General features: G+C 50.3%; 1 protein-coding gene across 6 annotated transcripts in view; it reads left to right on the forward strand.

The window, feature by feature from the left end:
- The first annotated feature begins 1354 nt into the window (after positions 1-1354).
- Positions 1355-25453, forward strand: part of Rph3a (rabphilin 3A) — a 76538-nt gene continuing 52439 nt past the window's right edge. For 3 of the 6 annotated variants that reach the window (XM_057763973.1, XM_057763977.1, XM_057763978.1), the window contains exons 1-2: positions 1506-1765; positions 1875-1994. The gene's annotated coding sequence lies outside the window, so the exon portion shown is untranslated. The other 3 variants (XM_057763974.1, XM_057763976.1, XM_057763975.1) reach the window with 3 other exon arrangements.

Consider the following 25453-nt stretch of genomic DNA (forward strand, 5'->3'; position numbering starts at 1 on the left):
CACCATCATCACCACCACCACCACTGTCACTGCCACCGCTGTTAACACCATGAGTATCACCACCATCACTACTGTAATCATTGTCAACATACATTACCATTATCATCAGCACCATCACAGTTATCGTCATCATCTTCATGCGGTCATCACCATCACAACATTACCATTATCATCAGCACCATCACAATTATCGTCATCATCACCATGGTGACCACTACCACTGTCAACGCACTGCTGTCATCACCCAGATCACCGCCACTGTCATCAACACCACCATAATGATCGTCTATAGAGCTGAGCTCCAGATGGTCCCTCAGATCCCAACAGTCTGAATCCTAGTTCTGAAAGGGAGAATTTAGTGGCAAATGTAGTGACTCACCCTGGGCCATTGATGGGAAATTACATGTGTCTCCAATGGAGAGAAGGACTTCCCTTGCTTTGCTGGGAGGTTCTAAGTGACTCTTGGCTTGTCTGAGTTCTCCCGTTCCTTCTCCAGCATGAGCACTTTCTCACAGTTGGCAGGAATAGAACCCTTGGGAGCTGGGATGCTGGTGCCATAGGAACTCATTCCCATTGTATATACTCCCCCCAGTGATTTATTTCCTTTGTGTAGTGACTTTACCTCAGAAAGCCAGTCTGGTTTGGGGAGATGGGTCTTTGGCAGAGGATCATGTCTGCTCTGGAACTCCCAGAATTCTCAGCTCCATCCCACTCAAACCACATGCTGCAGGTTGGCATGTGCCATCCTGGTTGGCTGTCAACTCCTTTATCTCCATCAAAACATTTGAATCATAGGATGGGTTAGAAATTTTAGAATTGTAGCAGCCCCTAGAATGGGCATTCCTACTGCTGTCTTTTTAGCCTCGTTCTTCTTGTGGTTAGGAAAATGAAGTAGTCATGCCTTCATTTTGCAAACAGGCCTGGAAACATTAAGTGACGTTCCCAAGGTTTCATGGGGACTGTTTAACCAAATCACTGTCCCCTTAAAGCACCCTTGCTTTCCTAGCCTTGTTCTTCCTGCTGTCTTCTGAGCCTGAGGTGCAGACTTCAGCAACAATGTGAATGATTTTGGAAGCTACAGGGAGACATTTACACAGAGACCAGTGAAGGCCAGAGGTTGTTGAGGGGAGAGGGGCTGTGAAGTTACAGTTCACTTGGCAATATTAGCATAAGTGTGCAGTGAGGTGGCCCATATGCAGTCTGACAGACCGGTCCCTGTGCCTCTACTCTGGCCTCCCCCTTTCCCTAGTCATCCAATAACTTCCCGTCTTCTGTCTGGGGTTGGCGGCCGCCCTTCCCCTCTGCTTGCGTCCTGGTGCTGTCCGTGGTGCTGACTGCCAATCCGGATCCTTCTGGGGCGCCCAGCCTCCCCTCCTGGCCTCCCACCTCTCCTCCTGCAAGCAACGCGGCACAATGCATCGCGGTGGGAGGCAGGCTCGGCTCCCCTACGCGGCGGGGAAGCGGCTGCCCCTCCCTCCGGATCACACAGGGTTTTTGCGGTAGTGGTGACAGCCGGATTGGGCACTGGGGAAGCAATTGATTTGTCTACTGCCCGCAGTCCATAGTTGCCTACGCTGCCCGGAGAGGAAGAGAGAAAAGAGAAGAGGAGAGAGAGAGAGAGAGAGAGAGAGAGAGAGAGAGAGAGAGAGAGAGAGAGAGAGAGAGAGAGACTTACAAAACCTTCCATCCATGTGGAGTAGTCTGAGTGAATCACTGCCCACCGTCTGCAGACTCCAATTGTACTTAGTTTTCGCCTCTGCTGGGGGTATTTCTTTTTGTCTCGCTTTTGCATGATTTAGGGGCATGTGTGTGTGCTGATGCCTTGATTTTATTTTGGAAAGACCAGGAGAATCAAATGCACAATTTTCTTTCAGGCACTACTGCTGATCTTTCAAGCCAAGTCTCCAGTACTTAACATCTCTCTGCCGGCAGGGAAGGCAAGGAGTTGGCAAGAATTTGACTCACCCATTCTGCTGCAATCCTCTACTGTCCCGGTGAGTGACATTCTTCCTGGTTGTGCAAATGAACTAGGAGACCTCATTACCCTAACTGAGATGTGTGTGCATGAGCTGGAAGAGAGGGTAGTGGGGAAGGTATGGCTGTTGAGAAATGGTCATAGTTCTCTGCCTGCATTCTGCAGGGTTTTATCAGTATAGACACACTCTAGAGACAAATGAGATTTTAGCTCAGTGCCCAGGGAGGGGGCAAATGTGTGCTTGCTCAGGCAACATGAGCGAGACAGTGGCTTTGCCCATCTTGCCCTCTTTGCAGCAGAAGCTGGGGAAAGTGATTGGCAGCTCCCGAAGTTAACCCTTCATGGCTAGTCAGGTACAGGGGGCCTCTGGGTGCTCTGATTTGGTGGGTGGGCACCTTGGCCCTGGTTGGGAGAGAGTCACCTGAGACTGGAAGGTTAACCCTTGCCTGGGACTCCCGGGCCAGTGCTTGTCTAGGACTGGGCTCCGATGGGGCTGTCTGCCAGGGCCCGCTGAGTAATTGAATTGTGGTGGGTTCTGCAAACTCAGCTGTCCTGAGATGGGAGAGCAGGGATCCATGAAAGCACCACCTTTTATCTTGGCATGAATGACCAAGCAGTCGGCTGCCCAACAAGCTAAGGGTGCTTTTACAGGTGGTGTCACCTGTAAGAGACTGGAAGGATGTGTGTGTGTGGCTGTGACACAGGAACCCTGTCACTGAGTCCATCTCATCATTGAGAAGGAGGACAGGAATTCCATTCCTAGGCCCCCAGTTCCAGGACCAGCTGAACCCCACCCCACACCCAGTTTCTTTCTCTGACATCCCAATGGGGCAACCCCACACTAACCTTTAGCTAGTGGGAAGCAGAGGCCCCTCACCACTCAATCCCAAAGCTCGTCTTTAATTTTAAAATGCTTTTGCCAGTAATCTGGGATATATGGGAAGAGATTCCACTTTGCTTTCTGCCTTAATTCTTCTACTTTTTTTTTGGAAAAGGAAAGTCTTTATTTTTAGCACTGTGATCTACTCAGAGGCTACTTCAGTCTCTCTATCCACTGGAATTGCTTCAGGAAGTTGGTCTTAGGAGGTAGAAAGAAGACAAGGTTAGCCCCAGGGACTGGCAAGATGGAAATGTCATGAGGGTCACCCAGCCTCAGGTCCTAGAGGGATCAAAGAGCTCAGGGTCAGGACACAGAAGAGCATAGGTGGCCTGGTGGTTAGTGCCAAGGTCCTGAGTCCTGGCTTCCCATCTGGGTGACCTTGAGGAAATTGCCTCCCTAGGAGGTTGTAAGTATGTATAGAAAGTGAAGAAACTGCAGGCTTGCCCATGGATGATATTTTAAATACTGGACCTTTACATTCTTTGGTCAGATGGACTGTGGCTGGACATTGGAGAATGCACCATTGAGGCCGGCTGATGTATTGAGGGTAAACCGTTCAACTGCTGGGCTGTGGGAGGCTGCAGGGCTTGGAGGATTATCAAGGAAGCCCCGAAGGGCCCCAGGAAAGTGTCACAGCCACCATGGAACACTCCCCTAGTCGGCTTCTAGTTCCCAACCCTGCAGTGCAGGACAGCCCCTTGGAGCAGTCCAGGCCTGGGATGGCCAGACAGCTCCCCAGCTATCTCCCTGCCCCCTCACCTCCCTGGGGGTGGCCGAGAGCCAGGAGCCTGCCTTCTCCTGTCACACCAGAAGTGGTGCATTGGGGTGCACCAGTGAGAGGAACAGGCAGAACCTTCCGGAAAGACTCTTGGAGTCTCAGGGCTTCTCTGCCCCTTCTGGGCCTCAGTTTCCCCAGCTGTGCAATGAGTCAGCTGCTCTGGGTGACTAAGGCTTCATTCAGATCCCCTTATCTTCATGACGGCTGCTGCTGCTGTAGCAGAGGGTGGCCATACTTTAGGGAGAACTAGTATCTTTCTCTAATCTCAACTTTCAGAGGGGCTCAGAGAGGGCAACACCTTGTCCTTAAATCACACAGCAAGTCGTGGTCTTGCCCTGCTGGAATCTACCTTCACGGGAGAGCAATGCATCCTCTTACCCCTATGCCCTATAGCAGCCCCCACTTCCCATCCCTACCCTGGTGTGTTGAAGGGACACCATCATCAGTCCTTCAAACCTGTACTGGTTTGGGAAACTGAGCCCTGGAGGCAGATATGTGTAGTTTTTGTAGAAGGGGCTTTCACGGGTCCACAGGGTGGAGGAGAGTAGGTCTCAGCTGCCCCTGCTGCCCTGTTCACTTTGCCACCGTGTCTGTGTTCGGGGTGGGTAGCTGCTGGGGGTGGGTGGTAGTGGCTTGTAGGACGTGGGATATGTAGGCCGTGACAGTCTTTATTAACCCTTTCCTTTTCTGTATTGCTCACAGACAGTGGCTTTCTGTCACCCTCTCCCCAATCCCCCCCAGCCAACATATGGTTCTGTCTTTTTCTTGCAAGGGCCTGGTAGCAGGGTCCTGTAAGCAGACAAGCTGGAGTTTTGAGGTAGTGGGGTTTATTTCTGTTAAAAGCTGTGGCTTAACTTGGATAAAAATAAACCCAGGACCCAGGAGTGGTGGGCTGGAGTAGAAGCATCTAAATTTTTCTGCCACCACCCAGGATGGGAGAGGCTCATGTGTTTGGAGGAGGAGATGGTGCAGATACAGCCCATCATCTCTGCTGCCTGTCTGCTCGCCAGTCTGCCTCCCAGTCTGGGAACGCAGTGTGGGTGCTGGGGCTGTGTGACTTCAGGCAGGCCCTTAACCTCTCTGAGCGTCGGTTTCCTCTGTTAGGTGTGTTAAGGTAAAGCAGTATTGTGGTTAAGACCACAGGCTCTGGCGATGGATCCCCTGACCTGAGATCTTGGTTTTAGCACTTACTGTGGGTACAGTTGCATGTCCCTGGGCCTCACTTACCCCATCTGAAGAATGGGGGTGGTGACAGTATTAAGGACAGTTAAGAGTTAATGAATGCCAGGTGCTTAGTTCTGAGGCTGACAAGGAATAAGCATGGCGGTAAATAACCCTGGCTGGGGGGGGCTGGGGGTAGGGGAACTGAGGGGGATGTGTTAAAAGCAACATTGCTCACACTGAGGCAAGCCTGGGTAAGGGGGAGCCTAGAAGGACCCCTGGGTCCAGGACACAGCTGTGAGACCCAGAAGGGAGCAAGACAGACTTGCTGGGGGATCTGAGGCCTCAGTTTCCCCATCTGTAAAGTGGACCCAACGACCTTCTTCTACCAGGCTCGAGACATTCCAAGCAAGTCCCAGGTCATTGTTCAGGGTGTCCATAGGGAGGGTTAGAGAAAATCCGCTCCCTACAAGGTTTATGCTTCCCATAGCTCCAGGTCCCCTGGAGATTTTGCCGAGTCATCCCATTTTATAAGCTCAAGGTGTGGACTTTTGCTTTTCTTCCACCTAGGTGTCCTTACCTCATCTGGTGTTTCTTCCTCAAGGGCTTAAGATGCTACATGGTAGAGCCCTTAAGGGGGCTAGACTGTCAAGATGAACCCAGCAGGGTCTCATTATCAACTGGCTGAATGCAGCTGATGGGTGAGATGTTAATTGATTGACTAATGGATGGGTCAGTCTGAGAGCTGCCTTTAAGTCTAGTCAAAGGCATGTATGCAGTGGGTGATCCAGAGGCATGTATGCAGTAGGCGATCCACTAGTGTTCACTGATTGTGATGAGTCATTGACAGGGCTGTTGGGATTTTGCTCTCGTCTCAGATCTGTTGCAGGCAGCTCCCTCTTTTGTCTGAAACCCACTGCTGTGGATTCCCTTGTTGAGTCCCCATGGTGTACCCAGACCCAGGCTGAGTACTGGGACAAGGTCTCATTTCCTTTGGGAAATATGTACTTTTGGGTTGGGGGAGGGCACAGAAGGGGTCTCTGGGCACCTTGAAGCACAGTGAGCATGGATGGATGAAATTCTGTGCAGAAGTTTAACTCCTTGTCCTAAAGCATTGACTGATGTCGGAGGCTTCTGGGGTGGGGTGGGCGGAGGGTCGGTACAGCGGTGGTTGTCATCTACACTACAGAAATGAGATCTATGCCTCCCTACCTGTGAGGCAGGCTTGGGTTTTGCAGCAGAGAAGGACTTGGTATCAATCAGATCTACAGGGGTGGCAGAGAACTGAGAAAGGTCAAAGGTGCTGTCTGGCCAGCTGGGCAGAGTGGCGGGTACCAGCCTTCCCTCGCTTGCACCTGGGAGGCTGGGTAGCCTGGATTAATGGCTGGTTTGCTATGTGATCCACAAAATCCCCTAGTAACTTGTTATCAGGCGTCTTTTGATTCCCAAACTCTTGAGTGTGGGCTCTTGCATGTTCACAGTGCCCAGGGCTCTAAGTGAAGGCATTTGTAAGACTACAGAGTCCTTGTGTAGATGACACTCAGACAGTTCTAGTGTGTAATGAGTCTTGCTTGAGCTGCTCCCCGAGGCCAGGCCTCTGCACCAAAGAGACTGCACAGAACTCAAGTCTGGACCCGGTTCCCACACACACTCTGATTTCTGTCCCCATTCCTGCTAACCTTGGGGGACTCTGGGTTCTAACACGGCACCTAACATGGCCTGCGATGCCACCAGTTTTCCTTGAGACCGTTGCCCTACTGTCATTAGCTTTAATGATATAATGCAGTCTGGAATCTTATTGCACTGGAGCCGTGGCCGACTCTGCCTCAGTGAGCCAGCCAGAGAGCAGGAGACCGTGGTTCAGGAAGCTGGGGTGTGCCCACCCCCCACAATTGACCACCAACAGGGGCTCTTCTCATAGCATCGAGCCGTGTCTGGTTTGGGAAGAGAGATGGAAAGAGGAATTCTCTTCCGCTTCAGCTCCTGCCTGAGGCTTCCAGCTGTCCTGTTCTTTCCTCTTTTCCCTTCACTGCGTCTCCACAGTGACAGGCAGGGACTTGTGAATGAAGCCACTTTCAGCAGCGCGCACCTTACATAAGTGGCTTTTCTGTGCCAACCACTGATGGCAGGTGGCGGGCGTTTGGGGGCTGCTTGGAGCAGAGATAGCCTGAAGTCAGTTAGGAGGCAATTCAGGCCAACCATGGGAAGCACCTGTGTGGTAGGCCCTGGCAGCGTCCCCACCTCCCCTTCGCCTGCCTGCCCTCCCTGTGCCACTGTGGTATGCTTTGGAGATTCTGCATTTGTCTGTCTGCTCTGCACCCCATCTTTTCTTCCCTGTAAAACTCCCCTTCACCTTCATAGGTTTTATATTCTCCCCATCTTTCTCCTGTCCCCTCCCTTGTCCCTTCCCTCTAGTCCCCCTCTCCTGACCCACTGTCGGTCTCCAGTGAGCGATGGGTCAGGGGAGGGGGTTAGAGAATGAAGGGATCATGGGTAAGGTCCTGGGGCTCAACCAAACAACTTGCCTGGGGTTGTCTATACTGAAATCAGTTCCCAGACCAGTCAGGGACAAGCCGGACATCTTATCTCCAAGCCACATATGTCTGGAGCTCACGGAGGCTACCAGAGTCTGAGCTCTCAGTGAGTCGCCCTCCTACTAAGGGACCCACGGACTTCTGAAGCCCTGCCCAGCTTTGCAATCCTGCTGCTTAGGCAGTCAGAGCACAGTGACCCATCTAGGGCGTGAGCTGACTTCTCCACCATCCGGCCAGTCACCAGGGGCAACAAGGGCATGACTGCAGATTCAGCTCCAGCTACTGTGTCAGATTCCCCCGCGGGACTCTCAGTTTGGGGATCTGTGAGGCTGGGATGGGACTCACAGATCCATGCGTCTGATGTGTCCCCACATGGTACTAAGGTGACTGATGCAGGATCCACACATAGAGGGTCACTGTCATTTATGGAGCTGCCTCTGTTCCACACTCCCAAGTATGGGTGGTGTCTACCATGGGTTAAGACCCTTCTTAGGCACTAGGGACCCCAGCAGAAGGTGAAGTGCAGTATTCGCCCCCTAATGCCCCAGTAGCAGGTCTTTTGTGAAGCAGTGAAGACAAAAGAAAGAGTTGCATATGAAGGATCCAGATAGATCCAGCTCAGTGCTGGGGAGGAGACGGATGGGAGGGGCCAGAGGTAGCAGGAGGACTGCTTTTGAACAGGGAGTCCTGTACACAACCCTAGGAAGAGTGACAGGGAAATGGCTGATTTGCTGGGCATGGGGATGACCTTAACCAGGGGAATCCATGACTGCCACTCATGACACTATCAGTGATTGCTGCTCTGGTGTCTCAGTGGAGGCGGACAGTGAGAAGTGAGGTAGAAGCCGGGGGACGGAGCAGAGCCAAGCTGGGGCTGGGCCAGGTGGAGGTACTGGAGCAGGTAGTGGGGCCTGAGTAAGCCATGCAGCTGTGTGGACAGGAGGAGCTCAGGGCCCATTCCAGGGCTACGGACTGTCCTTGGCAGACGTCCCGTGACTGTGATCTTGGGGACCCTGACTCTGGTGGAGAGGGATCTCATTGTGTACAGGGACTAGTGGGGTGTAGCAAGGCCAGCAGAAAGCACTGAGTGAGAGACTGTCTGGGGGTGGCAGGTGCCATTGCATGCACCCCAAGGAATGGTCCCCTTTCTACAGAAGATGCAGTGACTGGGAACAGTCATGCTCATCAGTCACCAGATGTAGGACAAGGCACCTCAACAGGGGCAGTGAGGCTCCTGGAGGTGGTTGGCTGAAGCCCTGGGAGGCTTGGCGTGTCCCTTCAAGCCACCTTCTCAAAAGTCTGGAGGTGAGGACTCATGGCATAGACCTGGGGACCCCTCAGTTTAGTCTGGGTCTGCTTGTGGCTCCCAGAGTCAGCTAGACCAATTCTCAAGGGAACTAACAACTATGGTCAAAAGCAAGACCAGGGCCAACCAGGAGGCTGAGACAGATCGGCAGGTCCTGTCTTTAAACTTGCCTGTCTGAGGGGACCATTGCTGTTTCCTTCCACCAGACTGTATGGTGTGTGTGTGTTAATCGAGGTTCTCTAGAGGAATAGAACTGATGTAGGATGTACACACACACACACACACACACACACACACACACACAGGATTTATTAGAACGACCTATAAGGTGTGGTCCAATTAGTGCAACAATGGCTGTCTACTGACAGGACAACCAAGAATCCTGTAGTTGTTCAGCCCATGAGGCTGGATGCAGCAGCTGGACTTCAGTATACTCTGGACTCCAGAATTCCAAGGAAGTAAGTTCTAATGCCAGTGGAGGAGTGGACTTGCCAGCTTCCTTCTTCCAAGCCCTTTATGCAGCCACCAGCAGAAGGCGTGGCCCCAATTGATGGTGTGTCTTCCTTTCTCAAAGTTCTGGATTAGAAGTGGCTCTCCCTGCTCCAAATGATTTACTTAAAAAAGTCCCTCACAGGTGTGCCCAGTCATTTGGGTTTTAGTTAATTCCAGATATAGTCAAGTTGACAACCAAGAGTAGCCATCACCGTGTCCATCCATCCATCTGCTGAGGACGCCTGAACTTTGTCTTAGTCCTGGGCTAATATCTGTCTGGGAGAGTGGCCAGGGGAAGGGCATGAGTGGGAATTCACTTTCGGTAACTCTGCCAGTCTTGTCCACCACCTCTCAGTTATCCACGGAAGATGCTGAGGCTTTGGAGATTAGCAGGATTTTGTTGTATTTTTGAGACAGGGTCTCGTGTAGCCTAGTCAGGCCTTGAACTCACTATGTAGCTGAGGATGACCTTGAACTCCTGTTCCTTCAGCTTCTCTGTCTCACAGGCCAGGTTTACAGCAGAGTGATGGGAGGCACAGAAGTCCACTTACTTCTTGCCTTCATTTCCTAAGACACACCTTCCTCCCGCGTGAACCTCTCTCCCGGTGTTCAATCAGTTAGTCTCTTTTATCCCCAGACAGCACTTTCCTCCGGCCCTACTCCTTTCCCTTCATAGGCAATGCTGTTCTGTGCTGTTAGTAGTCGCCCTTCGGATGACAGGTAGACGTTTCGAGCACGCTTTTAAACTTATGTAACCAACGGGCAGCCTGTGGTTTCTCACTTTCCATACTCGTCTCTGCTACTTTATTGCTCTGCTCCAAGGTGTGAAGTGCCCAATTTCTTATGTTTTATCCATGTGTGCATGTGTATGTGCTCGTACCTGCATGGTGCTAAAGATTGTGCCCTGAGCCTCATATGCACTATGCAAGTGTCCTACTTCCCATTCCTCACGAGTCCATAGTGTTCCCAAGAGTTCTTCATACTGACTGCACTTCCTTCAGGACACGGAGCTCACTGGTTTGATTTTAGTTATTTTTCTTAACAAACAACTTGTGATTCTACAGGCCCAGGGCATGTAGGAGAGGCAGAAGATTGCCTGGGGTCTGGGGTCTGAAACTGGGCTGGGCTTCTCTCTCTCCCTCTCTCTCTCTCTGAAACAAAGTTTCTCTGTGTAGTTCTGGCTGTCCCATAGATCCACCTGTGCCACCACTGGTGGCTGGGGCTGGTTTTGAACCCCAGCTCTGCTACCCAATGACTGTGTGATTTTGGTGAAGTGAATTTCTCGGAGCCTCAATTTCTTCTTCTGCAGCATGGGATAAAGATGATAATATTCATTTGATAAAGTTGATCGTGAGGGAAGAGGATGTGTAACATGCTCTGGGTGATGAAGTCTTTGTAGGGGGCGGTCTTGGGAGCAGACAAACAGATGCTGATCGTCTGTGTTAGCCACTTTCCCATCGCGGCATTAAAATACCCAAGACGATAAGCTTAGAGAGAAGTAAGTGTGCTGTAGCTCACAGTTCTGGAGCTCTCAACCGCTGGCTGGCCTCCTTGCTTTTGGTTACAACCCGATCAGAGCTCAGTTGAGCAAGCTGATATACGTCTGGGAAACAAAGAGAGAAAGAGGCAAGAGTCCCCAAATCCAACTACCAAGGCAGGCTGGGGCTTCAGTGGCAGGTCGGTCACCAACATCTCAGGGGCCCTAAGAGCATCTCATTACCTCCCACCCCCCTATAAAGAGTAGGGAGCTGAGAGCCAGCTCTCCTGGGTCAACCACCCACTGGTCCCAGGAGGGGACACCTCTCACAGCTGAAGCTTTGGGGTTGACAGAAAATTACCCGGGAATCCATGGTGTCCTGGGGTCTCTCCCCAACCAGGGCTTTCTACTTAGCTGCTCTTAGTTCTAGGAGGAACCTTGGACCGCAGGTGTACAGTTGCTGCCTCTATTGTGCAAATGACACGGAGGCAGCTATGCTCAGGGACTCTCAGTCTCCAGAGTCCTACTGTGAAGGAGCAGTGGGTGCAGACCCTCAAACCAGACCCTTGCTGACACCCAACTTAAACCCTGAATTCTCATAGTCAGGAAGTGGACGCCCTTGAGCCCTCCTGTGCTCCTTGCCAGGGGCTCTTCCCCAGTTCTTCTGACTTCCTGGAGGAGTTCTGAGCATAAGGGAACTGCAGAAGTGTCTTTGTAGTAAGAGTTCTTAGGCTGTAGCTCCATGCTGTCCTGGGCAGAGGCAAAGCACAGATGCCATTGCAATTAGACCATCTGACCAGTAGGGGGCAGTGTCACCAGTGACGGGAGGCACCTGCTGTTTTCTGATAGTCCAGTGAATATGCCAGGGATCCTACTTCTCCACCTGTGACATGGATCAGAGACCTGGCCTTGTAGCCTCAGTTTACCACCTGTACAGTATAGCATCTTCCTAACATACCCTAGAGAGATTCTTGGAACAGGGGTCAGTATGTGACACACTCTATAGGTTAGCTGATGGCAGAGGAATTTCTAGTTCTATAAAGATTGCTTTGGGATCTGAGGACAGAGGAGGAGGAATGGACATCACGCAGGGGGGGGTCGATTGTCTGTGCTCACAGGTAGGTACGAACTAGAGAGGGCTCAGCCTTCAAGGAGAACAGCATCTAAACTCCAAAGCATGGCAGGTACACCAGGCCACTGGCACACACATCAGGCTGGAAGAAGTTGGCAGGCACTTGGTGGCCTCGGGATCTTTCCTGATGGGCTCCCAGGTGGGCTCTGACTCCCAGTGGGGTTCAGGCAGGTGACACAGCTGCTCCGTGCCATTGAGCACAAGGCCCCCAAGCAGCTTGCTCTCTCCAGAGAGTCTGAAGCTGAACCTCTTTCCCACTCCTAGGCCTTGTCTCCTGCACGCACCATCAGCAGAAACCTGGGAAACTTTGCTGGTGATGGTATACCACAAAGCATCACATGGCCTGGGTTCAAATCTGCTTTGGTCAAAACCAGCTTTTGCTGTTCTCACCTTGACAAATGCCCAAGCCCCCTGTGCCTCAGTTTCTCCCACTGTAGAATGAGGATCCGGTTCATAAAAGGTGGACTTCAGAAGTTCCTATAAACAAACAAACAACCAAACAACCAATAGGTCCCTATGAGAAGGACTCTCAAGACACTTACGTCATCACCGCTATCACCACCATCATCACCATCACCATCATCACCATCATCGTCATCATCACCATCACCATCACCATCATCATCATCACCATCATCACCATCATCATCATCACCACCATCACCACATCACCATCATCATCATCATCACCATCACCATCATCATCATCATCACCATCATCATTATCATCACCACATCACCAGTACCATTATCACCATCACTACCAAATCACCATCATTACCATTATCATCTCCATCATCACCACATCACCAGTACCATCATCACCAGCATCATCATCACCATCACCATGATTACCATTATTACCACATCACCATCATTACCATTATCATCATCCTCATCACCACATCACAGTACCATCATCATCATCACCATCACCATCATCATCATTACCATTATCATCACCATCATTACTATTATCATTACCATCACCACATCACCAGCACCATCATCACCAGCATCATCATCACCATCACCACCAACACCACCAACATCATCACCATCACCACCATCACCACCAACATCACCAACATCGTTACCATCATCACCATCACCACCATCACCACCAACACCATCACCGTCATCTTCATCACTATCACTAATATTTCTTAACAGTCATCACAGATACTCAGATCTTTGAGTCCCCCTAATTTAAGAACCTGCTGGAAGTTCTCTTGTACTGATGGTTTCCAAACTTGGACCAGCCTGTGATTTTTCTGCTGGTCACAGTGAAGTGAGACAAATAGGTGCTTACAGATGGGTGTGATGTTGCTGGCTCTGTTTCCTCTATCCTGCCACTATCATTTTTTCTTCAATATTAAAATGTAGCTATAAAAATGAAACTGTGGCTGTAGTTGATCACAACTTCTTTTGCAATGCTATTTTTAAGTGTTCTTTGAAAGTAAAACTGGCAACAGTGACAGACAATGGAGGGAGCTAAACTCCTCGGAGAAATCCAGTATCCAGTCCCCCCTCCTGCCACCCCACACCTCGCTACTGCTCCACCTCACTGGTTATAGGATCAGTGTGTGAAGGAGCCCCTCCCATTCTGGGCAGGACCTCAAGGACCTTCCGTCTGATCTCAGCTTTCCAGAGGTGCTGGGAAGCTGCGTGTTAGTTTCCCGAGTGTTCCGGTTGCAGCTGGTCATGGGAGTGGAGCTGGACTTCCTAGCTGGCATGCCTCCTTATCTCTCCCAACACAGAGAGGCTCAAATGGCTCTGAAGAATGAGAGCCAGTACCTGACGAGTGGCCTTGTACATGGTTGGCCAATCCTGATAAGCTGGCTTGGTCTTTTCTTCTCCCTTTGTGTGTGTTCATACATGTGCAGTTACACATGTGTGCATATGCACTTGTATGTGGAGGTCAGAGGTCAACCTTGGGTGTCACCTCAGGAACACCTCCTGCCACCTTTGTGATAGGGTTTCTCATTGGCTTGGAACTTACCTATTGGGCTAGACTGGCAACTAGTGAGCCCCCAGGATGTGTCTGTCTCTACTCCTCAGCACTGGGCTACAAGGGTGAGTAATCATGGCCCCTCATATTTCTATATGGGCTCCAGGAGATCAAACGTGGGTCCTTGTGCCTGCCTTTTGTCAACCACTAAGCCTCTCTGTTCACCTCTGTTTCCTCTTCCAGGAAATGGGGACGAGAGCACGGGCCTCACTGCCTTGTCATTACTGTAAGTCTTGGTTTCGAGTGGACTTTGCCATGGTTCTGCACTCAGCAAACCTTAGGTGTTTCTCCCTTAATGAGGCTGACACAGCCTGTGGGCTGGGGCTTCTAGAAGTGGAGCTGTTAGCCCTTCCCACCTCCGATCATTCCTACCACCTTCCCAGTGAATCTTTTCCTAACCCCCTTGTTTAAAATGGCATCCTTAGAACCTGGCACCACGTGCACACTCTCTAGCAATGTGATTTGTCATTGTCTGTTTCTAGAATGGGACCATCTGAGTGTGGTATTTCCCTCTGTGCCCCTCACAGGCTGTGTCCCACAGTGCTTAGCATGCAGTAGGTGCCCAATATTTGTTGGCTAAACGGAGCTGGCAGTGTCAGCGCAAAGCTTCAGGCTCTAATTGGAAACCTTTCCCCTTCTTCAGGCTGCTCAAACTCACTTGACAGGTCATTACACTGAACAGAAGCAAACGGGAGACAGAAAAATCCCAGCTGAGTCTCCGCAGGCCTGGAGGCTGTGCAGGGGACGTGGGGACACGGGGCAGAGGGTGATGGGAACGAAGTCAAGGCGTTTTCATGAGACTCATTCCTTGGCCAGGTTGTTAGAAGCTAGTAAGTCACGCTGAGCCTTTGTAATATCCACACCCTCCCCACCACCCTGCAGTTGATGGGTGGCAGATCTATTTGGGTTTTCAGGAGACCTGCATTGTGTGAGGATGGGGCCTGTGTGAGAGCAGGCAGCCAATGCGCGCAGATAATCCCAAAAGCGGTGGATTATTTTGAAAAGGAGAGAAACCGAAGAAGGAGGGTAAAAATGAACACTTGGCAGACCCTGCCTTTCCACAGAGTCTGTTTCTCGGCCTGGACTGTATACTCCTAAGCTCCTCTAGATTCCTTCTCTAATTAGGGATTGTTTATGGTGGGGGTCTGGGGTCAGTAGCTCAGGCTGGCCTCGAACTAGCTGGGTAACCCAGGATGACCTTGAGGCCTGCTTTAACCTCCTGAGTGCTGAGATTGGGGGTGTGTGCCTCTGTGCCCTGTCTATGCAGTGCTGGGGGATGCTTACATGCTAAATGAGCCCTCTGTCAACCGAGCTACACCCCCAGACAGAGCTCACAATGCTGTTTGTCATAATTTTCTTAATTGCCACATAAACATGAGAGATTTGAGGGGAGTGGCCTTGACAGTTTAAAGGTCACCAGGTAGTTTTAGTGCACAGCTAAACTATGACATTCTCTTCACCACCTATGTGTCTTTTGGGGTCCCTCACCTTGGGGACCCATAAAATGGACCCCAAATCTCTCATATTTGTGTGGCAATTAAGAAAATCATAACAAACACCATTGTGAGCTCCGTCTGGTGTCCAGGTAGCAATGGGGAAGTGGACGAAGCTTTCTTGGAGTGGACAGCAGTTTTTGGGTATCCCTGGTTATTTCTTGACACCTTCCTAAGGTACCGGTTCACATTCTTTTGGGGAGCCAGGACCACAAGGATGTTCTCAGGAGAGCCTCTGGGTACCCGAGTGTGCTGATGACCATCCTGGGAGGGGAAAGGCTGATGGCAGCTGGTGACGGCAGAAGAGGAGATGGGTATCTGTTGAATCCTTGCAGGCTGAGCTTGGCTTAGGAACTCCACACTAGAGTGATTGCTATTCTCAGAGGTGAGCAGGCAGGGAATGAGTGGGTCTCACGGGCCGGCACATCCCTTGCTAGGTGCTCTGCACCCCTTACTTCACCCCATCCTAACTTCAGTGCGAGGAAGTTGTTCCGTTATAATCCCCATTTTTTTCCAGACAAGGAAAATGAGGTACAAAGGGGCTTGAGAGCCTGCTCTAGGTCCCAGGCTAGAAAGAGACTGAGCCGAGACTAGCCCTGCTACGGCATCTTGCGGTGGATACTTCATGCCAAATAAGCACCTGGTCTACTCTCTCTGGGCTTCCCAGGATAGGCAATTACCAGGAGAACCGCTGTGGATGTCAGAAGAAGCACAGGAAAGGTAACCTGCAGGAGCGCCCATCCTCAGCCCCTGCTGTTCCTCCTAGATTCTGGGGTGCCCTGCCTCCTCCTGCTGCTTTCAACAAGAGCTCGGTTTGGTGTGCTCTCCTAGAAGAGCAAGAACCAACCGAGTGAGGAAGGAAGACTTGCCTGGGGCCACTTGCATTTTCCTGTCTTGTTTCTTGTGGCGGTGCAGTCACAAGAGACCAGAGCAGCGCTCAGGAAGCCCTGTAAGCTTAAGTGACTCCCGAGTTCTCATTAAGGAACAGATACAGTTAGCGTAGAAGGGATTCACTCTTCGCTGTCCTCAGCTCTAAAAGATGGAGGCCTCCATGCCCTCCCTCCTGAGTAACGTTTTGCCCTAGAAACTGAGCCAGCAAGCTTAGGCTGGGGTGAGCCTTTTGCAGCCTCCGTTAGCATGCCCTCAGCTCCCTGCAAGGTTTTCACTTCTGAGCCTCTCTGCAGACACCAGAAGATAGAAGACACTTAGAAACCCACTGCAGCCCAGCTCCACTGTTACCTCTTCAGGCCCCAGGGCATCTGCTTGCTAGCTGGTGGGTCTCCAAGCCCACAGGTTCACTCGGCAAGCTTCCCTCCTCCTGCCTCCACAGGGATGAGATAAACCTGCATCTTCAGGTTCCTGTAGGACAAAGCTTCTCAACCTGTGCATAGAAACCCCTGAAGGGGCCGAACGACTCTTTCCCAGGGGTCACATATAAGACGTCCTGCATGCCAGATATTTACATTATATTCATAAAAGTCATAAAATTACAGTTATTAAGTAGCAATGAAATAATTTTATGGCTGGGGGTCACCGCAACATGGGGAACTGTATTAAAGGGTGCAAGCATTAGGAAGGTTGAGGACCACTGCTGTAAGAGATGGCAGCCAGGAAACAGTCCCCAGGACAGGACTTCTCCTCTCCTCCTGGCACTTCACCTCTTAAATGGCCTCATTTGGACAATCATGTTATCAAGAGCCCTTTGCCTCTGCCACACTCAGAAAATAAGACATAAAACAGGCCTGATCCGCGTGTCCCGGTGAGAGGAAGCGAGTGTGAGGAGAGCTCGCTGATCGCTCCTGTTATATTTAATATGTTCCGGATCAGACCGTGAGACGAGTCTGCACATCAAAGCCCGAGTTTAATCACAGGGACTCTCACAGGTTGTGACTTCCACTCGCTCCCCTTCGTGCGTCTCCCAAAATAAGTTTTAAGAAGTAATTAAAACCAAATAAGTATATCAAATAACATTAATACTCATATTATATCACAATATAATTATTTATTATACGTGTTTAAATTTCATCATTATATGTCATTATTGACAAGTACATCTTTATTTATAAATATGTCATAGACATTTTATTACAATGAACTATATATTTTAAAACATGTATTTATTTTTATTTTATGTATATGAGTGTTTGCCTACGTGCATGTATGTATACTACATGCATCTGGTGCTTGAAGAGGGCATCAGAGCCTCTGGAACCAGAGGTTATAAATGGTTGTGGGCCATCACGTGGCTGCTGGGAACTGAACCCAGGACTTCCGGAAGAGCAGGCAGTGCTCTTAACTGCTGAGCCATCTCTCCATCCCCTTATAATCTTGCTTTACGTATTTCACTTAATATGTATTGCTAAGGAGTTGAACTCATGACCTATAGAACTGTACCTTGTGCCTGAACAAGGTTTATCTAACTCCTATTTTCTACAAAGCATGTCACAGTCCCTTTTCACACAGGGGCTAATTTGAAAGCCGCAGAAGCCTCAGTAAAAAGCATAGAAACTCAGGACTGGGGTGCTAAGAGGACCTTGGACGGGAGCTTTCCTGCAGGATGGGGAGGGGTAGGAACAAGAAGGCAGGTGCAGATTCAAGTGAGGTCAGCTGGGGATGAGCATGTTGGATGGCTCCCTTGATCTGGTTCTTTCTGTGCATGTGGTGTATGAACACAAAAGTACCCTGAGGATTGATTTGGGTTTTTTGTGTAAATTTTGACCAGGAGACAAATTTGTAAATAAGGAATTTATAGATGGCTAGTTCTCTCTCTCTCTCTCTCTCTCTCTCTCTCTCTCTGTGTGTGTGTGTGTGTGTGTGTGTGTGTGTGCGCGTGCATGTGTGCATTCAGTGCTAACTGAATCCAAGTTTGTTTAGGTAGCATGAAAGGGTGTCTATTGGCTGAGATGATTTGTAGGCCCTGTGTGGCAGAGGTGTGTGGATCCTTGAGGCTCAGCAGCAACAGATTGGGATGGGGTCACCAGTGTCTTTCAGTTTTGCTTTCCTCCTAAGAGTCCAGAAAATGCTGAATTATAGAATTAATTGAGCTTTGAATCAATTACCTGTAGTTGGAAAAGGGGTCTATGGTGATTGGTCATCTCAGGGTCTTATGATCACCCCAGGCTGAACTGTGGAGTCAGCTTCAGCAGCACACCAAGGCTGAACCTGGGAAAGGCTTTTTCCTTAGAAGAAGGCTGAAGTTGGTAGCAGGAGAAAGAGGAACAAATGTCCACTGTCTGTATTCCCCTGGGACTCCCAGCTTGTGGACGACAGAGGCCGCATCCTAAGGTTGTGGTAACAAAAACCTAGGAGAAAATTAGGAGGCCAGAGAAGGTCATGATGGGACAGGTAAAAGCCAAACTGGGAGTTGAGGAGCTAAGCACAGAGTTAAGGGTATTTCAGGAGGCAAAACCCAACCAAACAAAAAACCCTTGACACCACCCAGGGCAACCCTGGTGGCCGCAGAGAGGGAAGCCAGGCCATTACATTACAGTGGTTGGACTCTGTCTCTGTTTCTGTCTCTCTCTCTCCTTCCCCTCTTTCCTCTCCCATCTCCACCTATCTTTCTCCTTCCCCACCCCCCAGCACCCTCCTTGCTACTGTTCAAGACGCTGAACTCAAGCCCAGACCTTAAGCTCACTCCTAAACCTGTTCCTCAAGCCCAGGCACCGGATGCTGCCTAGTTTGTTATGCTGTGTTTTGACACAAGGCCTCACTTTCTATCCCTGGTTGGCCAGAACCTACTATGTAGACCAGGCTGGCCTTGAACTAACAACACACAGCACCACACTTGACCTGTGCCTTTTTTCTCTTCTCATGGAAATCATACACTATTAAGGCACATGAATCAGGGTTCCAGTAGAAAACGGATCATTCCATTGTGTAATTTGAGGTGAGTTTTGCGAAGGAAGTAAGCTGTAAATGGGGTTAAGGAAAACCAACAAGAGGGGTGACACACCCAGGGCTGGCAATGACAGGGCACTCTTAGTCCCTAGCCAAGAATAGGACAGGCATTCCATGACCAGCACCTGCTGCAAGAGAAGCCATTGGACTTGAGCTATGGAGGAAAGGAGCCCAAGCTCCCTGGCAGCCTATCCACCCTTTCCACCATGGTTTCCATTGACTGAACCCAAGAACAGCCAATGAGCACAGGGTCACGTGAGGTCACACGTACAGGTCAACTCCTATGGATGAGAATAGGGAAACAGGGCTAAGAAGAGTGCATGGGCAGACAGAAAGCATGGTGTGCTGCTTGTAGCAGTCAGTTACTCCGTGTAACAACCGCCATGAAAATGTGTAGCTTCTGTGATTTGAATGTGAAATGTCCCACATAGCCTCATGCATTTGAGCACTTGGTCTTCTGTTGGTGATGTTATTTAAGAGGCTTATGGAACCTTCAGGAGGCAGAGCCTTGCTGGCAGAAGTAAGTTATAGGAAACCAACATTGAATGTTTATAGCCCACCCCCACTTCCTGCCCACTCTCCTCTTCCTGACCACAGGCACAATGTGACCAAATGCCTCTGTTCCCACCACCATGCCTTCTCCACCATGGTAGACTGTATCCTCTCAGACTATAAGGAAAAATAAAACCCTTCCTCTTTAAGCAACAAGATTCAGTCTTAAGAAGCCAACCAACACACTGACTGTGCCTGAGGACCACTCATACTGTCTGGAGACTCTAGGATCCAGCTGTAACCAGTTGGTTGGTATGTCTTCTGGTCTTGGCTGGTCACTTTAATGATATTCTACACTGAAGATTCACAGCTGTGTAGCACAAGATAGTCTCCAGTGTCTGGGGTTGCTTAACTTCTTGGCTGGGGCCTTAGTTCTCCATGTGGTCCCTTGGGTGGGAGTAGGGAAGACTGGATTTCTAACATGATGTAGGGGGGCAAGTCCCAGTGGGTGAGCGTGTGTGAGCTTCTGATGGCCGCAGTGGGTGAGCGTAGGTGAGCTTCTGATGGCCACAGTGGGTGAGCGTAGGTGAGCTTCTGATGGCCACAGTGGGTGAGCATGTGTGAGCTTCTGATGGCCACAGTGGGTGAGTGTGGGTGAGCTTCTGATGACCACACTCACCAACTTCTCGTTGCCTAGTGAGTTACCTGTAAGGCCAGGGTTGCTATGAGGAGAAGCGGCAGATGTAGAAGGCACATTCACTGGGGTCCTTCATCCGGACAGTCAACCCCGCTATCCTGTGCAGAGATTCATGGCCTGTACCGTGGTGGTTGTCATATCCTCTATGTGCTATGTACTCTATGTACTATATAGTCTATGTCATATACTCTGCCTGTCTCTATCCTTCCTTCCTACTGCCAAACTATGATGCCCAACAGGGAGACTCAGGGACACCCCAGCCTCTCCCTCCTCCTGCTCTCTCTCCTCCCAGCCTTTGCCAGTGTCTTCTGTTGGAGCCCAACCACAAACCAGACTCAAGAGTGCAGTGGATGCAGTCACTACAGAGGCCTCTGCGCCCTGGCAGGGTGGACGGTGACATCCTGGTGGGCAGACTAGAGTGTGCCCGGCAAGCTGCACAGTCATAAGTCCATCTACCGTGCTGCCTATGCGGCTAGTTCTTCTTCCTAAGAGCATCAAGTTAATAACTGAATCCAATTTTTTAAAATTGTTTTCTCAATAGAAAATAGTGCTTCAGGGTGAAGGGGCTACAGATTGAGGAGGAGACCCAATGATGACCAAAATGCTCCTCCCAGGAGGGGACCAGGACTGCTGGGGGTGTAAGGCGGTGGATGCCTCTCTCCATTCAGCATCCTATCCTAAGGCAAAGAAGGTCAGGGGACTTGTGTTCTCCCATAATGCAATATGATTAGGGCTTAGATGAGCCAGTGCCTGCCCAGTCCTTTCGTAGCAAGACAAGCGTCACTAAGCTAAGTGTCTGATTCTGATGCGCAGTCCCCTCTAATCGTGTTTTCCTGTTTGGGTAGATGTTTGTGAGTGCATGCGTAAGTGTGGTAATCAAGCCTGAGCTTTGCCTCAGGAGGGAGGGTAAATCCTGCCTGCATGAGCAACCTGGACGTGGGCTGCACCGTCAGGGCAGCTGAACACAGCAGCCCACCCTTGTCTACACATGTTCAGATGTGTAATACATGTTCAGATGTGTAGACTGGAGGCTTGGAGGGACTCCATGACCCAGGAGGGGACAGAATAGAGGCTCTCTTGGTTTGTTCCTGGGATCCTCTGCCCTGCCTTCAGTGAGCCAGTACGTGGGCACGTGGCCTCAATTCAAATACACAAGCTGTTTGTGTGGGGTGATGGCTGTGTATCTTGGGATAAGTGACTCTACCTGTCTGGGCTTCAGTTTCCCAATCCACTAAATGGATGTTTAAAAAGCAGGACATGGTGGCACATGCTGCTACTTAACATTGGGAGGTGGAGCCAAGCAGTTCCTTGTGCCGGGCATCTTTCCTACTTGCTGAGCTGAAGGCCAGGGAGAAATACTGTCTTAAGGAAATAAGGTGGGACCAGAGAGAAGTCAGTAAATAAAGTACTTGTCACACAACTGTGTGGATCAGATATCGGGTCCCTGGACACAGGTAAGAGTGGGCAGATCTGTGGCTGCCCATAATCCAGCAATTGAGAGGCAGTTAGGACATCCTCAGGGCAAGCTGGGATGAGATTCTCCAGCATCAGCAAGCTCTGGGTTCAATAAGAGACCCCGCCTCAATGACTAAAGTGGTGGGTGAGGAAGGCAAGGCATCTAGTGTCAGCTTTGGGACTCCACAGGCACAAGTACCCACCCATGCACACATATGTGCGCGCACACACAAACACACATGAGTGCAAATGCACACACCATACGTACACACAAGAAAAAGAATAAGATGGATGGTGCACATGAGACACAACAGTCAGGATCATATGCTGGCATCTGCACACATGTGCACACACATACACACCACATGCATGTGCGCACACTCGCACACACACACAGAGTGGCGAACAGTCCCACTTTCTAGGACCTTTGTAGTAGTGAAATGTGGCATTGCCTGGGATGTGTCAGTGTGGTCTCCAGCCTGAGGTAAGTCCAGGCAGGATGCACATCAGGCACTAGGCTAATGAACACGGTGTTGTGTTTACCATTATTAGGGGTTCCAGGGTGTGCCAGGTGTGTTAGGGACCCTTGCTTGAACACTGCATGAGAGGGAAGGTTTATCTTGGCTCACGGTTTTGGTCCATCATGACAGAAGCACAATCCTAGCAGCAGGAGGGTGTGAGGGAGACTGTTCACATCCTGGTGGTCCAGGAAACAGAGAGTCAAAGACCTGTCCCTGGAGATCTACTTCCTCCAGCCAGGCACCACCTCTGATAGTTGACACAGTCTCCACAAACAGCACTGCCAACTGGGGAACAAATGTTCAGATATGAGCCTGTGAGGGCCATTTCATAGTCAGAGCATAATGTGGGTTTGAAGGGGACATCTGCTCTGAATTCCTGATCTGTTGGGACCAGATACAGGGAAGCCTATGACCGTCCACATAGAGGACGGGGAAATCTAGTGTGTGCCACTGCATCTGGGGTTCTTCCTGGAGAGTCTGTGGGTCCTGGCATTTCCTGTGGCCACTGGAAGCTTTCCTCAGGGGAATAAAGAGCTTCTACCACACAGTGAAGGGCTAGGGACACCCAACCATCAGCCACAGTGATAATCCCTCAGTATTACAATGCTGTCATTGCTACTGTGTGGATGTTGCTGACCATCCTCCCTTGGTTACCATCATCTCCGTGTCCTCCTCCAGAGCTCAGGAAGCCGGGGACATGCCATTCTTAAGCCAAAGTAGAACCCCCATCTCTTTAGGAAAACACAGCCAACTTCGGCAGTAATAAATTAGTGATGCTTCCACTCTACAAGGGACTATTGGATGCCTGGTCTTGATCTCACGTGTATTATCTCATTTAACTCTTATGGTTCCATGTTGAGATGGGTTCTACTTTTGTTTCTAGCCTTTATGTGAGGAAATAGGGGCATATGATGAAAGGAGTGTGCCCAAGGTTGCTTAGAAAAGGTAGACCAGCCTTCAATACTGCATTCTTCCCACCCAGGATCCATATTCACCAAACCTCCCACTGCCCAACATCCCCATCCCTTGTGGCTCTGGGCCTTTGTTTACTCAGTCCCTCCCCTCCCACACCCTGCTCTTCCTTTCCCTTTCTGGGGAGACCTCCCACCCTCAAGCCTCACTCATTTGTCCTAGCATGTCTGCTCCCATCATCTAGTGTGTCAGCACAATTTAAACTTTTTCTAGGAATGCACACACACACACGCATGCACGCACACACACACACACACACATGGCTTTTAAAGGGGGAAGACATTTGTCTTTGGTTTTAATTAATGCCAGCTTGTTCATCCCTAGTTTTAATACTGTTACTTCATTTGTCTTATTAAGTACTTAGTTTTGCTTTTAATTAGTGTTCTTTATTGTCGCTGAGTTTTAATTGCCAGTGCAGGGTCCCTCTGGAGAGGATGCATCTGACGGCAGAGCCTAGTGGCCAGCCAGAGGACCTACTATGGTTCCAGTGGGGACTGGTGTTAATTTTTCAGGTCCCACCAGCTCTGATTGCCTTTGGAACCCCTGCTTGTTCCAAGCTGACATGGGACCCCAAGGATACAAATGCAGGAATATTACAGTGGCAAAAATTCAATTCAAATTTGACTTCATTGGCTTATAACCGAAATAACAAATATGGGTTCAGACATGGTGGGATCCAGCACCCCCACACCTGTGAACCGTGGAGCAGCAGTGTTTCTCCATCCCCCTGCAGCAGGCTTTCCTTGCAAGGTGGATTCTGTCCCTACCAGCTCACCACTGGAGACAGAAAGAAAATCATCTATAGAATTCCATCAAAGCTTTCATTGCTCCAGATCAGGTCATATGCTGATCCACAAGCCAGTCACAGCGGACCAACCTCTGATTGACCAGAAGTGGGTCATAGGCCCATCGTAAGGATAGAACTAGGTGAACCCCACCTGAGTCTCAATGGTGAATACTGAGAAAGAACCATCTGGAAGGAAAGTTGGGATGCTTTTATCCTCCCCCTCAATACTAAATTGGAGATGTATATGGACTGGAAAGATGGCTCAGTTGGTAAAGTGCTTGCCACACAAGCATGAGGACCTGAGTTCAATCCCCAGAACCCACATAGAATGATAGGCATGGTGGTGCCTGCCTTAACCCAAACAATGGAGAGAGGGTGGCAGGCAGATCTCTGGGGTTTGCTAGCCAGCCAGCCTAGCTGAACTGACAACCAGTGGACAGCTCCTGAGAAATGACACCTGACTTACACACACACACACACTCACAGACACGCACGCGTACACACATGCACAGACACGCACCCGTACACACATACAGATGCACACACACAGACACACACGCACACACAGACACACACACACAGACACATACACGTATGTGCGCACACACATGCACAGACACATACACGCATGCGTGCACACACACAGGGAGACACACAGACACATGCACACACGCACACACACAGACACACACATGCACACACGCGCACTCGCACACACACACGCACTCACACACACGCACTCACACACACGCACACACACAGACACACACGCACTCACACATGCACACACACGCACACACGGTGCATCCCAGGTGTCTTTGCACCTTCACTCAGACCTTATTTTCTCACCTCTCCCAGGTGCACCGGGAACACTGACAGAGTGCTGCCTGGGTGGAGCCTGGAAGGCAAGTCGGCTGACAGGCCCTTCAAGGACAGTCACTCAGTGCCTGGGAGGTGAGCGCCCTGGAGTGGGTTAGCTTTCCAGGGTCACTCAGAGAAGGATTGAGGGTTGCATGTGGGAGTCGAGTCTAAGCCAGCAACTTCTATCTGTCTGTGCCATCAGGCCTCTAGGGATGCCATCAGGCTGGGTTCAGCTGGCCAGATACATCCAAGATGTTGGGTTCAGGTCTACCATGATTTAGTGCAGGGCTGTGGGACACAGAGGCTGGCTAGAGTTTTGAACCCACCCCCACATCCACAGGTGACACAGACCCCTGCAGCTCTCCAAAGTACTACATGAGACCCCTGGCAGCCCAGTGCAGCCCACCAGGTCACTTCAGACACTGCTAGGGCTCTTAAGTGAGCTTTGGTTTTTCCCCCCACTTATCTTTAAGCAGCAGAAGACCAAGAAGATTCTGGGATGCTGACAGGGAGAAGTAGGGACAAGGTG

This window comes from Chionomys nivalis, chromosome 3, assembly GCF_950005125.1.
Source record: "Chionomys nivalis chromosome 3, mChiNiv1.1, whole genome shotgun sequence".
Lineage (NCBI taxonomy): Eukaryota > Metazoa > Chordata > Mammalia > Rodentia > Cricetidae > Chionomys > Chionomys nivalis.